General features: G+C 46.7%; 1 long non-coding RNA gene across 1 annotated transcript; it reads left to right on the top strand.

Annotated features, from left to right (window-relative positions):
* Positions 1–1,599: 1,599 nt before the first annotated feature.
* On the top strand, positions 1,600–3,583 carry LOC106698959. Its single transcript, XR_001350367.2, has 2 exons — positions 1,600–1,794; positions 2,818–3,583. It is a non-coding gene; the product is annotated as an uncharacterized LOC106698959 (long non-coding RNA).
* Positions 3,584–13,232: the final 9,649 nt, after the last annotated feature.

The following is a 13,232-nucleotide window of genomic DNA, read 5'->3' as shown; positions in this document are numbered from 1 at the left end:
CTAGGGCTCCTATTCGCTTCTGTGCTGATAACTGATTTTCCCCGAGATTGTCCTGGCATTCCTGCTATGAGCCCTTGACAGCAGCAGGGGAGGCTTAATGGAGTCCAGCCTATTGTGTATTCCATGCTTGGTGCTTACCTTCCAGTTAGATGTGAGGGAGAACAGTGCCTACTCTTCAGTGATATTGCAAAGCTCTTAGCATTTGTCTCCGGAGACTGTGCTGTGTCAATGACTCCTTCTCCACTTTGCCTTATGTGTCTGCTCTCCAATGTTAATACCCATGTCCTGGTCCTTTCCATGGCCCCGTACCAGCTGTCCCCTGAAGCTGTAACCTTTTGTTCTCCTCTTCTGCTCAATGTCTAGTCTGCCTGCAGTGACTTTTCAGCACTCAGTTAATCTTGGCTTTTGCCTCTACCATGTAGCTAGAGATACTTCTCAGTGATTCCTAGTGATGTCTTAGTTACCAAACCCAATGATCTTTTCTTAAGTAAATCTTGCCTGGCCCCCTGAAGCCTCGGAGACAGTCACTGGGCTTGCCTTCTGGAAGCCTCTCTCCCCTTTGCATGTATGGTTTCGTGTCCTCTGGGCTCCCCCAGTTCCCCTGTTATGGCCCCATCCTCTAATAAACATAGTGCCCAACAATGGGCCCCGTGGCCTGTTTTTATTTTTCTTCTTTACACTTTCTCAGAAAATCAAAGATTCCAGTAAGTGCAACGATCACTTCTATTTCAATGACTTAAAGACATCGCTATTGTCTTAATTGCTAGATTCATATAAAATATGTGTTTAAAGCAGCAAAGAGAAAATAAATGAGACCGAGGTCACACAGGAAGGTCAGGGGATAAGACAACTGTGAGGAAAGTATTGAAAAGAACAGTGCCAAAAGGAATTTAATATAAATATGTTTTATACCCCTTTAAGGAATTCTTAAACTGGCCAAAACACAAAATCCATTCAGATATATTTTAAGAGGCTATATTAGTCAGTTAGAGCTGCCATAGCAAAATACCACAGACTGAATGTCTTAAAATAGAGATTTTCAACCAGAATTGTTAAAGCATGCAGTACCTGACTAGTCAGGGGCACTGACCTCTTTTCCCTTAGGTTGTCAAATAAAAAATGACAACAGCCAACACAACAATAGCCTTCCTGTGTGAATGAATCAAAATTATACCTATTTTTTGTCAGATTGGGAAAAATATAATGTATTTTTGGCATGATACAGAATTTTAGTAATTAGTTAATGTGTGCCATGAGATGAAAGAGGTTGAAAATCACTGTCTTAAACAACAGACATTTATTTTCCTCAATTCTGGAGGGTAAAAGTGCAAGAACAAGGTGTCAATAGATTTGGTTTCTTTCGAAGCCTCTCTTCCTGGTTTGTAGATGGGGAAAGAGAGAAATAGGGAGAGGGGGGAAGAGAAAGAGAGAGGAAGAGAGAGAGAGAGAGAGAGAGAGAGAGAGAGAGAGAGAGACCAGTATCTCTTCTTATTATAAGGACACTAATCCTATCAGATTAGGGCCCCACCCTCATGACCTCACTTTAACCTTAATTGCCTCCCTAAAGGGTTCTATTCCCAAATACAGGCACATTGGAGAGTAGGGCTTTAACATAGGAGTTTAGCAGGACACAATTCAGCAGGCCACGGAGGCAGAAGGTAACCTCTCTGCTCCCTCGATGGGAGCGGCTTGTGAGTCACCAGAGCAGCCTCCCGGGGACATGCTTGTGCAGAGATGTCATTCGTGATGAGAGAAGGAATACACAGTCCTGGATGTTGAAGACGAGGCAAACAGGTTTTCTTTGTTTTAATTCATGTTGTTTGCATGTTCCTATCCTCAGGGGTGAAATGGTTTTCATGGTTCAGTTTCTGTTTAAGTTGGAATTGGATATGTCCGTGAAGGGAGCTAGGAGTTCAGGGCTCAATTTCGAACACTTCCCTCTCTACCTGGAGGCCTATCCCCAAGGGACACGAGCCCTCAGGATACATGAGCCCATGCTGCGGGTGGCCAGGCCAGTGCCTGGGTGAGTGGCTCAGTTCAGGCATTTTTGGTAATACTGCAACAGAGAATTCAGCTTGGGACTATCGGCCTATGTGGAGTTTTCCACTCCCCACAAAGTCTACATTTTTAGACAAGTACTCTGTACCTGTAGAGAAAATGAAATAAATGCAGTTTGCCTCCACAAAGAAGCCCTGAATTCTCTAGAAAGGATGATTTTTTTCTAAAGTGAGCAGACAAGATAAAGGGACACATACTATCTCAACTCATGAGAGACTGATGTATAAAACCAGAAGGATTCTTTCTAAATTCATAAAGGGGAAGTTGGGTGGGACATGATTGATTTTTCACAACCCTGCTGCCTCTACTCACCCCAGCCAATTCCATTCTTCGTCCCATTAAGAGCTGGCACAGTGGCAGTAAGACGGGAACCCAGGAATTAGGGGTGATCAGGTTTTTGGTGGGAGAGAGGATCCAGCCTCCATGGGTAGTGACATGCTCATGAAGAGGCTGGCTCAGTCTCAAGCAGCAGCAGGACATAAACTGCTTACTGAGAAACACCCGCAGACATGGCACAAGGAGGCTAGGGCGATTCTAAGGAAATAAACACATCTGTGAAATGTTCAACGGTGGTCAACTCCACATGCTGGAATGCATTAAAATTGGAGGAAAGATATGTCAAGAGTTTATGTACACGTGTTAATTATGAAGACAGTGTGCACTGTGACTCTTTTTATAGCTTTAAAGGTACAGAATTAGAGACTCTTACGGAACTCAAAAACCCACAGAGCCCACAAATTAACCAAGTATGTCTTCTAGGAGGACTGTCAGGAGTAAGGGCACGCCAGTGTTTGGAAGTAGTGCACACACATATGTGGTGACTTCCCCTCGGCAGACAGATCTGTGGTCAGCCTCTCTCCAACTGCAGACCCACCAGCTCATCTGAGAGTCCGGGATCATTTCTGAGAAGCCCCAAGGGAAGGGGAGGCTCATCTGCCATCTTATCTCACTGGGATGACTGGCATTTTTCTCACAAGGTGCTAGCTACACACTGACCGAGAAATCGCCAAGACTCTTACTAGTGACCACTCCCAGGTTCCCTCCCGGGTTCTTGTGCACCCTCACCCACTTGCACCGGAAGAAGCAGCGCCTGGGGTCAGAGTGGACCTCGGTGGGAACCAGGCTGCTCACTTGGGCCTAGGAGTCCTGAAACAGAATCCCTCTTTCTGTTAGAAACAGATCCTCACTGTGGAGAGCCTCGGGTTATAGGTGAAACCAGCCGCCTGGGTAAACAGTATCTGGGAAAACTGCCTTTGTGGGTTGAAGCAAGGCTGCCCTGAGTGCTTTCACATCCACAGGCATCTGCTCTTGGCTGTCACTCTTTGTGACAAAGGTTTCCTAGCTAGGCACCCCAGTAGCTGAGGAATTCCCCTGCTGGTCCTGCTGGGGAAGGGAGTGAGAAGGGAGATGTGAAGCCAGTGGAGGCGAGCTGTTCCCCGCCCTGCCCCCACCGCCCCCCACTCTCTCCCCACTCTGTCACTGACCTCCTCTGCTTTATACATTGGACCTCTGCAAAAAAAAAAAACCACAACAACACTTTTAATTTTAAGTTTCAGAGTCTGAAAACTGTTTGCCAACCTGGGCTTTGAATAAGCAATGGTGCAAAACAGACCACACCATCTCTCAGGGCCTGATGGTGCAGATGGTCTCATTCCCTGGTCGTGCTGACCTCTCAGGCTGCCAGCCTTGGACATTCGATTGGACGAGATGGGGCACAAAGCTCTCAGAAATGTTAATGTAAAAACATTCAGACCTGTAAAGAATTTTGTGAGTTCATTTGAGCCAAACTGTCGACATGCCGGGAAGCAGAACCTCGATGAACTGAGATAATGCTCCGGAGAATGGGAGGTTTATACCTTATTTGGGTTACATGAAATTCGTTGGTGATAGATTAGGGAGGTGGGAGAAAGCAAAGCAAGGAAACCTCTGGGATTGGATAAAAAGTGAAATGATGGACATATGCTTCTTTTACGTAGATGGATACAGGATAGCTAACAGTTGGCGATTAACTTGATAGTAACAATAAGGGAATGTCCTGGTGCCATTTGTTGTGTCCTGAGGGGTGGAGTGGGGGGAGGGGGAGGAGGGAAGTTACAAGTTACCCAGACATTTCATAGATATGTTATCTTAGATGCATAAAGACAGTGGGCTCAGTGAAGATCTAAGTTCGTCTTTGTCAAGGAAAATACTGGCCTAGGACATGACTACCCACTATAACCTCTCTGTAGTTAAATAGTTAATTTTCAGACCATCTTTTGTGGTTATTTTAGGGCTTTGAGTTTGCACAACCGCCATGCAGGCCTTCCCTGAACTAGTCAGGTTAGCCTGTGGCCCCTTTCGTCCACAGTTGGCATGTTCGCCAGTCAACTACCCCGAGTGTGCTGGCAGGAGGGGCAGGGTGTGCTAACGGAAATATGGTCTCAGAACACGTCCTTATCCATTAAATTATAACTCTTATGCTCTGGTTAGAGACCAGTGGTGTGCTCGTAAATGTTTAACAACTGGATCTTCTGAGGGGAAAAAAAGAAAACCCTGGTCTGTAGCATTTGCTTATTACTGTGGTGTAAATATTCCCAACGAGGTGGTTTTAACACCTTGAGTTCCGGGGAGCGCAATTGCGCTCCTCCTGTCTTTCGCCAAAAGTGCCGGGATCGTTATCAAAGCTTCAAAATGGCATCCAGTTCTAAGTCTGCTTTTATTAGTGATGATGATATTGCTAAATATGTCAATGTAGTAAAGGTTTCCTTAAGTTTTTGAATATGTAACTTCATTTACTTGCGATTCATAATTTTTTTCCTAAACTGCTGTAAAATCAGCAAAAATGCCTTGGCAATTTTAGCATAGTTCCTAGGATACTGGTTGGCACTCAAAGGGTTAAACCTACTAATTCTGTTCTGCAGCATATTTCCATCTTATAGATACAAGAGGCAAAACTAACCTCAAAGCAGAGAGAACTAACCTACAGTAAAATACGGAGGCAGGGATGAGCTTTGAACATTTGTAACCTTTGCCCTTAGTAGAATTTCATTAATCGGAAGTTGATATCATTTCACTTATAATAATGGCTGTATTTAACCACATCCTAGAGATTTGCGCAGTCTGCTCTTGCGAGTTGGGCACCGAGCAGGTGGCTCTGGACACCTGTGATGGAGATCCTGTTGGGAAGTGACTTTACCCTTAAGGCACTTTGATTCCCTGGACTAGAAAGCATGAGGCCTCAGGGTTCTGAGCCACAGGTACACTTGAGCAGGAGGGTAGATTTCAGGTAACCTGTTACTGCTTCTTAAGAAATGTGTAGCAGCCTGGCTGGCTCAGTGATTGAGCATCAACCCATGAACCAGGAGGTCATGGTTTGCTTCCTGGTCAGGGCACATGCCCAGGTTGCAGGCTCAATTCCCAGTGTGGGGTGTGCAGGGGGCAGCCGATCAATGATTTTCTCTCACCGTTGATGTTTCTATCTCTCTCTTCCTCTCCCTTTCTCTCTGAAATCAATAAAAACATATTTTAAAAACAATAATAATAACAAATAATTTAGACAACTCTACCAGGCATCACTAGTTGCAAACTCAGAAGCTGCGGAGGTCTTTGGGGAGACTTACCGAGCCTCTGCTTACCCGTGGGAGGACACGGTAGAAGCAGCCACCTATTGCCAAGAGCAGGTCTCTCGTGGAGATGCCCAGTAGGGTTCCAGGCTTGCCCCGATGGAATTCTGGCCAAAGGCTTGGCAAGGCTTCAGAACAGATGTTCTTCTCAGCTGAGGGTGAGGACGGGCCCAGGGGCCTTGTGGAATCCCAGGGCTGGAAGGCAAGGCTTTCCAGCAGGAGGCCTTGTCCAGGCCCAGACACATGGAGCCAGCTGGCTACAGGTCCCGTCATTGGAAACCAGCGATGGGATGAAGGAAGAGCCTGGAAAATCCACATGTACTTATTCCTATTTTGTCTCAGTTATTACTTTGCCACCCAGAAATTGTTTCCCTCCTCTTGTTATAGGTGGCTTTGGAGCCAAACATGAGACACTGAGAAGCTCATGGAAAAACCTTGGCCGTTTTTGTTTTGTTTTGTGTTTTTTAAAATATATTTTTATTAGTTTCAGAGAGGACAGGAGAGGGAGAGAGAGACAGAAACATCAATGATGAGAGAGAATCATTGATTGGCTGCCTCCTGCATGCCCCACACTGGGGATCGAGTCTGAAACCCGGGCTTGTGCCTCAACCGGGAATTGAACCATGACCTCCATGTTCATAGGATGATGCTCAACCACTGAGCCATGCCAGCCAGGCAACCTTGGCCATTTTATCATGAACGGCACCACCCAGGAGAGCAGGAAGCTGATGTGCCAAAGCCCGAGCTCCGATGGCGCGTAGGGGACAGATTCTGTAGGCAAAGTCACCAGACACCAGGGTTAGGGGTCCAGGGGGTGCTGGGAGCTGATCGTGGAAGGTGAGGGAGTGATGAGTCATTTCTGCAGGTCTGAGGTCAACTCCCCGGTCCCTCTGTCTGGTTTCGTGGGAAAGTAGCCAGAGGGTCGTTCCACCTGAGGGCTCAGGACCTGGATCAGAACTCAGGTGAAGATGTGATCAGCCTGCGGAGGCCTGACCTGGGACATTAGTCAGGTCTGATGCTGTCTTCTGCTGCTTTGGTGGTTGCTGGTTATCGGGGGAAAGGCTAGGTCTCTGAGGAGTATAGACAGAGACACGATTGCTAGAGCTAGGATTTAAAGCAAATTTTTAAAAAATATATACATTTTTATTGATTTTAGAGAGGAAGGGAGAGGGAGGAGAGATAGAAACATCAATGATGAGAAAGAATCATTGATCAGCTGCTCCTGCACACCCCCTACTGGGGATCGAGCCCACAACCCGGGCATGTCCCTTTGACCAGAATCAACCCAGGACCCTTCAGTCCACAGGCCAACGCTCTACCCACTGAGCCAAACCAGCTAGGGCTAAAGCAAAATTTTTAAATCAAAGCCTTAAGGACCCTCAGTTTCACTCTTCCTGGGATTTTATAGTTGACTTGCTTATAAAAACAACAAAAGACAGAAGTTCAAGCTCCTGACTGAAAGGCTGAATGTTGGAGGGATTAGCGTGTTCTGAAAGTGCTTCTGGAAGGGTTCGGGGAGTGGCCGGCTCTGAATAGGATCTCTAGCCTGAGGGGTTTTGCTTTAGACTCATTGTTTATTCATGAGCTGTCGTATTTTTAAAATTATAAAGAACATCTATTGCCTTAGGGCAGCTGCATCCTAGAAACTTACTAAGCTGAGCATCATGGTCTCTTAAGTTGTTAAGTAATATGAAAACGCCTGTTGTAGGCCAGACCATGCGCCTGCGGGGTTACCTTGACTCCATCACCCACATAAAGGGTGGCAGGTGTGCTTCTGCAAGTTGTCCTTTGAATTTCTAAAGAGAGCTCACACCGTGCCAGCCAGTCGTGAAAATTTTATTTTGTTGAGCCCTCTTCCCCCCTCCTCCATTATACAATTCCCTTTAAATATTTAGATTGACTTTCAAATCCTCCATCCCCACCTCTATCCTCTGCAACTCTAGAAAAGCTGGCAGACAGACATGAATTATACATGAATGCAAGCAATGGTTTCAAAACCCAAATACCTCCTTTCATAACACAAGGTTGAGCTGCGTCTTTGGACAATAACAGCATATTCTGGAGTGAAAAGTTGCCATGGTGTTTGTGTACGTGTTTGTCAACTGTTGAAACATGCCCACCCAACTGAACTAACGCATTTTTCAGAACAGAATTTGTCCAAAAGGGCTCTAGAGTTATTAGGAACTAAGAGAAGCAATTCTAGGGAAGATCTATGGTGAATGCTTATAAATATGGGCAAAGTTAAGATGTCCGTGATTTTAATTTTAAAAATTTATATCTCTTTGACCTGTCTTTAAAAATATTGTTCATCTTTAACCATTGTCACCATAACTTCCTTTCCTAGAGGATGGCCTTAATGGAATTTATGTAATAGAATTAAAATCTAGGCTCGTCTTATGCAGTGACATTGTTTATAAGAAGTCTGTTATTTCATTTGTCTTGACATTGATCTGTTATGTCCAGGGCCCAAGGACAGGTCTGCAGTAGACGGTAGAGGAGAACTGGATCCTGAATCTTAGATTGGAAAGCATCTTAAAGCTCATTCATGACAGCCCCCGCAACTGTGCCCACTGCGCTCTTGCCTGGACACCGGGCAGACAGGAAATTATTTGGTGAATTCCAGGTGTCTTCAGAGAACAGACAGGCACCACTCAGGGGAAAAGGATTCTGCAAGAGCAGCGGACAAGGCTGTAGGGTGGCTGCTGTTTACTCAGCAGTGTGTATCTGAGCACTTTGAGCTGGCTCTACTTTAATGTTTTCTTCTTTATATATATTTGTATTCTTTTATTTTTATCATTCATTATTTTATTATAACAAAATTAAAACATGCTCACAAGTACAGAGGCTTAAAGAATAATGAGAACGACCTCCTACCATTTCCTCCTGCCATCGGCATACATCCTTACTGATCATTTTCACAACTAATTTGCACTTTAATTGGCATAATACAATTTAATCTGTTTGATTGTAATCTAGCTCAGGCTTCTTGAGAAAACTTAGAGAAGCTAATCCTATATGCACTGACATGAAATATGTCCATGATAGCTTTCTATAACTTTATTTTTAAAATCTTATAATTTTAAAATAACATACTGTAGGTGTTTAAAAGACAAATGTTTGGTACCATGCTATATACATTTTTGTTTTACAACTTTCTTTTTCAGAAAAACGATATTTAAATTTAAAAATTAGAAATCTGTCGGAAGCACAGAAATGAATATTCCAGAAACATATAATCACTTAGTTAATCCAATTGAAAGCTAAATTTAGTCTGGCAAAAGTGGAGGAAATAAGAAAACAATGAGAAGGGTTACGTTTCTCACTATGTGGTAAGGCAAGACCAACACGGTTTTTTAAAAGAAACATTTTCCTGACACTGACATCTATGTGGAATCTGTTAAACTGACCCTCGTTCACATTCTGGGATGTAAGACAGTCAATCAGACAGTGAGTTTGTGACTCTGCAGACGTGGAGAAATAAGCTGCGAACAGTCATGCAACCCCTCCTCCACAGCACAGGAAACCATCTAAAACCTCAACAGCTAGTTAAGGCAGCAAGAAGAGCTGGCCACTCAGGGAGAGGATGTGGCATCAGGAAGATTGGGGAAGGGGCATGAGGCAGGCCCAGCTCTGCTTGGGATGTAGAAATGTATGAAAGGCATGTTAACAATGAAAAACAAAAACAAAAATACCAGGTTGTTCCGGTTTTGGGGGGAGGGCACGGCAAAGGTACGCTCAGGGACTGCTTTTCTCGGCCAGCAAGGTATTGAACACAGGTTCACTGTGGGGATGGCATACCAGAAGATGCCTCCTTGTGAGGCAATAAGGAACCCCAAACCATGCCAGACTCATCACGCTGTTGTTTCAGGCGAGGGCAGATGGAAGAAGCAAGGCCCTCATGTGGGTGAGGTCTCCCTGTCTATGAGGCTGGATCTCAGGGGGCAGTTTAACCAAACCTCGTTGACACCCGGGGTTGAAGACAGCTGTTTGGCCTCCTCTAGGCCGCACATCCCGGGCCAAGTCTGCGGTACAGTCAGCCTGACCTAAAACCCGTGGCCTGAGAAGGCGAAGCACATGTCAGATTCCAACAATGAAGTTGCTCATTCACATGAACAGGTGAACTGTCCGTAGAAGGGCAGATGGTTCGACACACTCGGGGGCTCACAGCAGGGACAGAAGCAGTCCGGAGCCACGTAGTTCCAGACATGCCAGGTAGAGCAGGGTCAGGAGGGGGGGTGCTTGTGCACCCCACTGCCCACACCCCAATTCCGGAGCCGGCCGACGCCCTGCTTTTTAACGTAGGACTGCCACACCTACTGCGGCTCCCTGAGCATCCGGTGCCAGAGCACCCCAGGAGAGGAGCGAGCATCCCTGCCCCCTGGTATTGGCCGCAAGAGGAAGAAGCAGACAGGGGAGGTTCGGGACACATACCTCCTCTGTCGGGCGTCCTCTTCATTGTCTGTGTCCACTCTGTGGTCCCCACCACCCGTACCACTGGGACTACGTGAAAAGGGTCACCCAACCCCCAACTGACACCAGTTTGCCTTTTCAAATCTCTTTCCTTTAACAGAGACAAAGACGGGGCCAGAGGCACAGGCTGTTTTTCTCAGCCGTTTTCATCAAGCGGTTGCCATGTGGGCTGTTTTGTAATTAGCATTTCTGGGGACATAACTGTGCCTTGGATGGCGTCCGTCATCATTTTGGCTTCATTAAGGAGCAGACGTTTCCTTATTAAATGACACCCCATGGTTGGACTTGAGTGTTAACTGTCAGAATAGATCTGATTTTGTTAGAAGCGCTGTTTCTAGCAAATACATCGAAAGCCAGAAACGGACTCTTTTCTTGAATGACAGTTCTTTTCATATAGACAGCAGGAAACACAGCATCCAGGTGACGCCTAATAGGGAGAATTTCGCTTAGTTTGGGTCATACTAGTATATCTATAAATACCTCATTAAGGATAAACTCATAGGAACCAAGATGGCGAGTGAGAAGAGGAGGCACACTTTACAGTGATGGGTAAAGGGATGGGTCATGACTTGATGATATCAAACGCCAAATTGTTTTCTCTGCCTCCAAAGTACAACTGAGGAGTCGAACATCTCAACATAGAAAAACAGCAACACGGAATGCAGTTGAATAGCTGTGACGTGGAAGCAGAATGAATGACGGGTGGCCGATGCTGTGATTCAGGGGAATCCTGAAGACACTGAGGTGACCACCCGGCAGGGTCAAACCGGGCGGACTCTGGAAGTCACTCTCCACTGGCGGGGATTTGAATGATGGCCCCCATTTCAGGGTCTGGCGGTTATGTTGTGCCTCATGGACAAGTCCAAAGGGCCTGAGCCTCCTCCAGCCACATGCCCACAGAGGACCTGCTCCTGGAGTCGGGAAGGTCGGGTAGAAGGCGGCATGTCCATGTGACGGGCATGGGGATGGGGAATCCAGCAGGTGCTCTGAGGACTCCTGCTGGTCCCTGGCTCCTGTAGAACCATGGCCCAAGGACACAGAGGACCCAGGATGGAGCTGGGTTTCCAAAGCAGTAAGTTAGACCCTGGGAAGAGGCTCCAGCAGCCAGAACACATTGGGTTGGAGGAGCCTGGATGGGAGAAGATGTAGGTCTCCATGGGGCCAGTTCCCAGTGTTTGTGGGGTTGACATTCTGCCACGGCAGTGGGGCGTCCCCAGAAGAAACCTCCCCACCCAGTGTCTGGTTCCTACAATGGATCTGCAAGCTCACTCCCGTGGCGTCAGTGGGAACTGATCTCCGCTCCCAGCAACACAGGTCTGGCACAGGTGTTTCTAATCCCCAGGGCTGTGCTGAGCTGGTGGACAGGTGTCATCAGATCCTCACATCAGTCAAAGGCAGAGCTCTGGCCATTGATGGGGAAGCGTGGCCTCCCTCAAGGCTCCTGAGTCTTGCCCTTGGAACTGGGTACAGGACATTAGGACGTTTCCTGGATCAATAGCCAGATGTAGTGGATGTTGGTGAACTGCCCACCCCCACGGTGGGCGTGTCTGCTCATGGCCTGAGGTCCCTGGCCCAGGCTCTCTCTGCCTCAGTTTTGCACATATGTCTCCACTGCCTCTTGGCATTTAGTGAAGCGGGGGAGAAATCTTAGGGCAGCCTACCTGACATTCATGTCCTTGCTGATGAGCTCAAAGGGGTTCTTTTATTGTTTTTGAAATTTTTAAAAAAATTGCCAGCATTGTCCCAGCACCCATCTCTTCTGTTAATGTTGCGAGAAACCGCGAGTCCTCCCTCCTCCGGCGGATGAGTCCATTTCCAGGTCAGGAGAGTTTCCTCTAATACCTTTTGTAATTGCATCCTGCGCATTTCCAGGGCGTCCTTGGTCGGGAGTGGATCTTATTCATGGGTTGGATGTCCTTCATTAGTCCTCTGCCTCTATTATCTTATTTTCCTCATCTTTTAAATCTCTATTCATTTCCTCTGTGATCTTATAAGTTTGTTCAAGTTCATCTTTAGCTTTACTGCTCTGATTTCCTTCAATAATGAACTTGATTTTTTTCTCCCAGTGTAAGTTTAATATCTGCCTCCATTCTTCATGTCTAGAAATGTGTTTCTAGGACCACTCTCATCTGATACCTTGTGGACATGGAGAATCAGACAAGAGCCGTGTTTTGTTGAGCGGAGAATACCGAAGAGCTGTTTTCAAAAACTTCCCTCTGCTTCGTGGAGGGCGCTGTTCACAGGAGATCTGTCCGAGGGCAGGGAGCTGGGTTCAGGGGCTGGGAACCGAAGGCCTTCAGGGCCGGGCAGGCAAGAAGTGAGTGGAGCCGCTGGGTTGGAGAACACTCGGTTCTGCTTTTCGGACTTACTGAAAGAAGCTGAAAATCCCCATTTCTGGGTGCAATGTCTTGACTTTTGAATGTTAGGCCGCCCCTGTGAGAGCCAAATGCAGATCCTTCCTGGCAATGTTTGCCCAGGGCTCCTGGTTTTCAGCAGAAAGGCCGTCCTCCAGGGGCTGAACTTCCCACGTGGTCTTTGCGGACTTACCCTGGAGTGAAGAAGGCTTTCCCAGCCCCTCGATGGGGACAGCAAGCACAGGCCCCCGCTCCCCATCCCTCTGCCTGGAGGTGAACACGCCGTGGCGTCCTCCACTGCCTTCCCTTCACGGACCACCTGAGAATTTTCTTATTCACTTTGAATGTATTTTCTCCCTAATCACGATGGTACCAAGGTAATGTTGGTAGCTAGGCCACATAAAGAAGTATTGCTTGGTTTTCTACATTTTTGTTAGAAGGAAGGAAGGCAAGAAGGAAGAAGGAAGAGGGGTGGGTGGAAGGCTAAAGAGAAGGAAGGAAATAAGGGAGGGGAGAAAGGAAGGAAGGGCTTGCTTTGATGAAGTTTGAGATTAGAACGAGGACTGACAGAGAGAGCCGGCAGGCCGGCACACACCACACAAATCGCTCATCAGTTCAGAGTGCCCACAGGCCTGGGTGCAAAGATAAATACGATTCCTTTTCTCATCTCGAAGACTTCAGTCTGGTCCACCATCTGGTGGGCGAGACGGGTGTGTGAACCTAATCGTGCTGCCGAGTGATAAATGTA

This window comes from Myotis lucifugus, unplaced genomic scaffold, assembly GCF_000147115.1.
Source record: "Myotis lucifugus unplaced genomic scaffold, Myoluc2.0 scaffold_3, whole genome shotgun sequence".
Classification (NCBI taxonomy): Eukaryota; Metazoa; Chordata; class Mammalia; order Chiroptera; family Vespertilionidae; genus Myotis; species Myotis lucifugus.
Note: the sequence above shows the minus strand (reverse complement) of the source record. Positions and strands in the feature narration are given on the sequence as shown.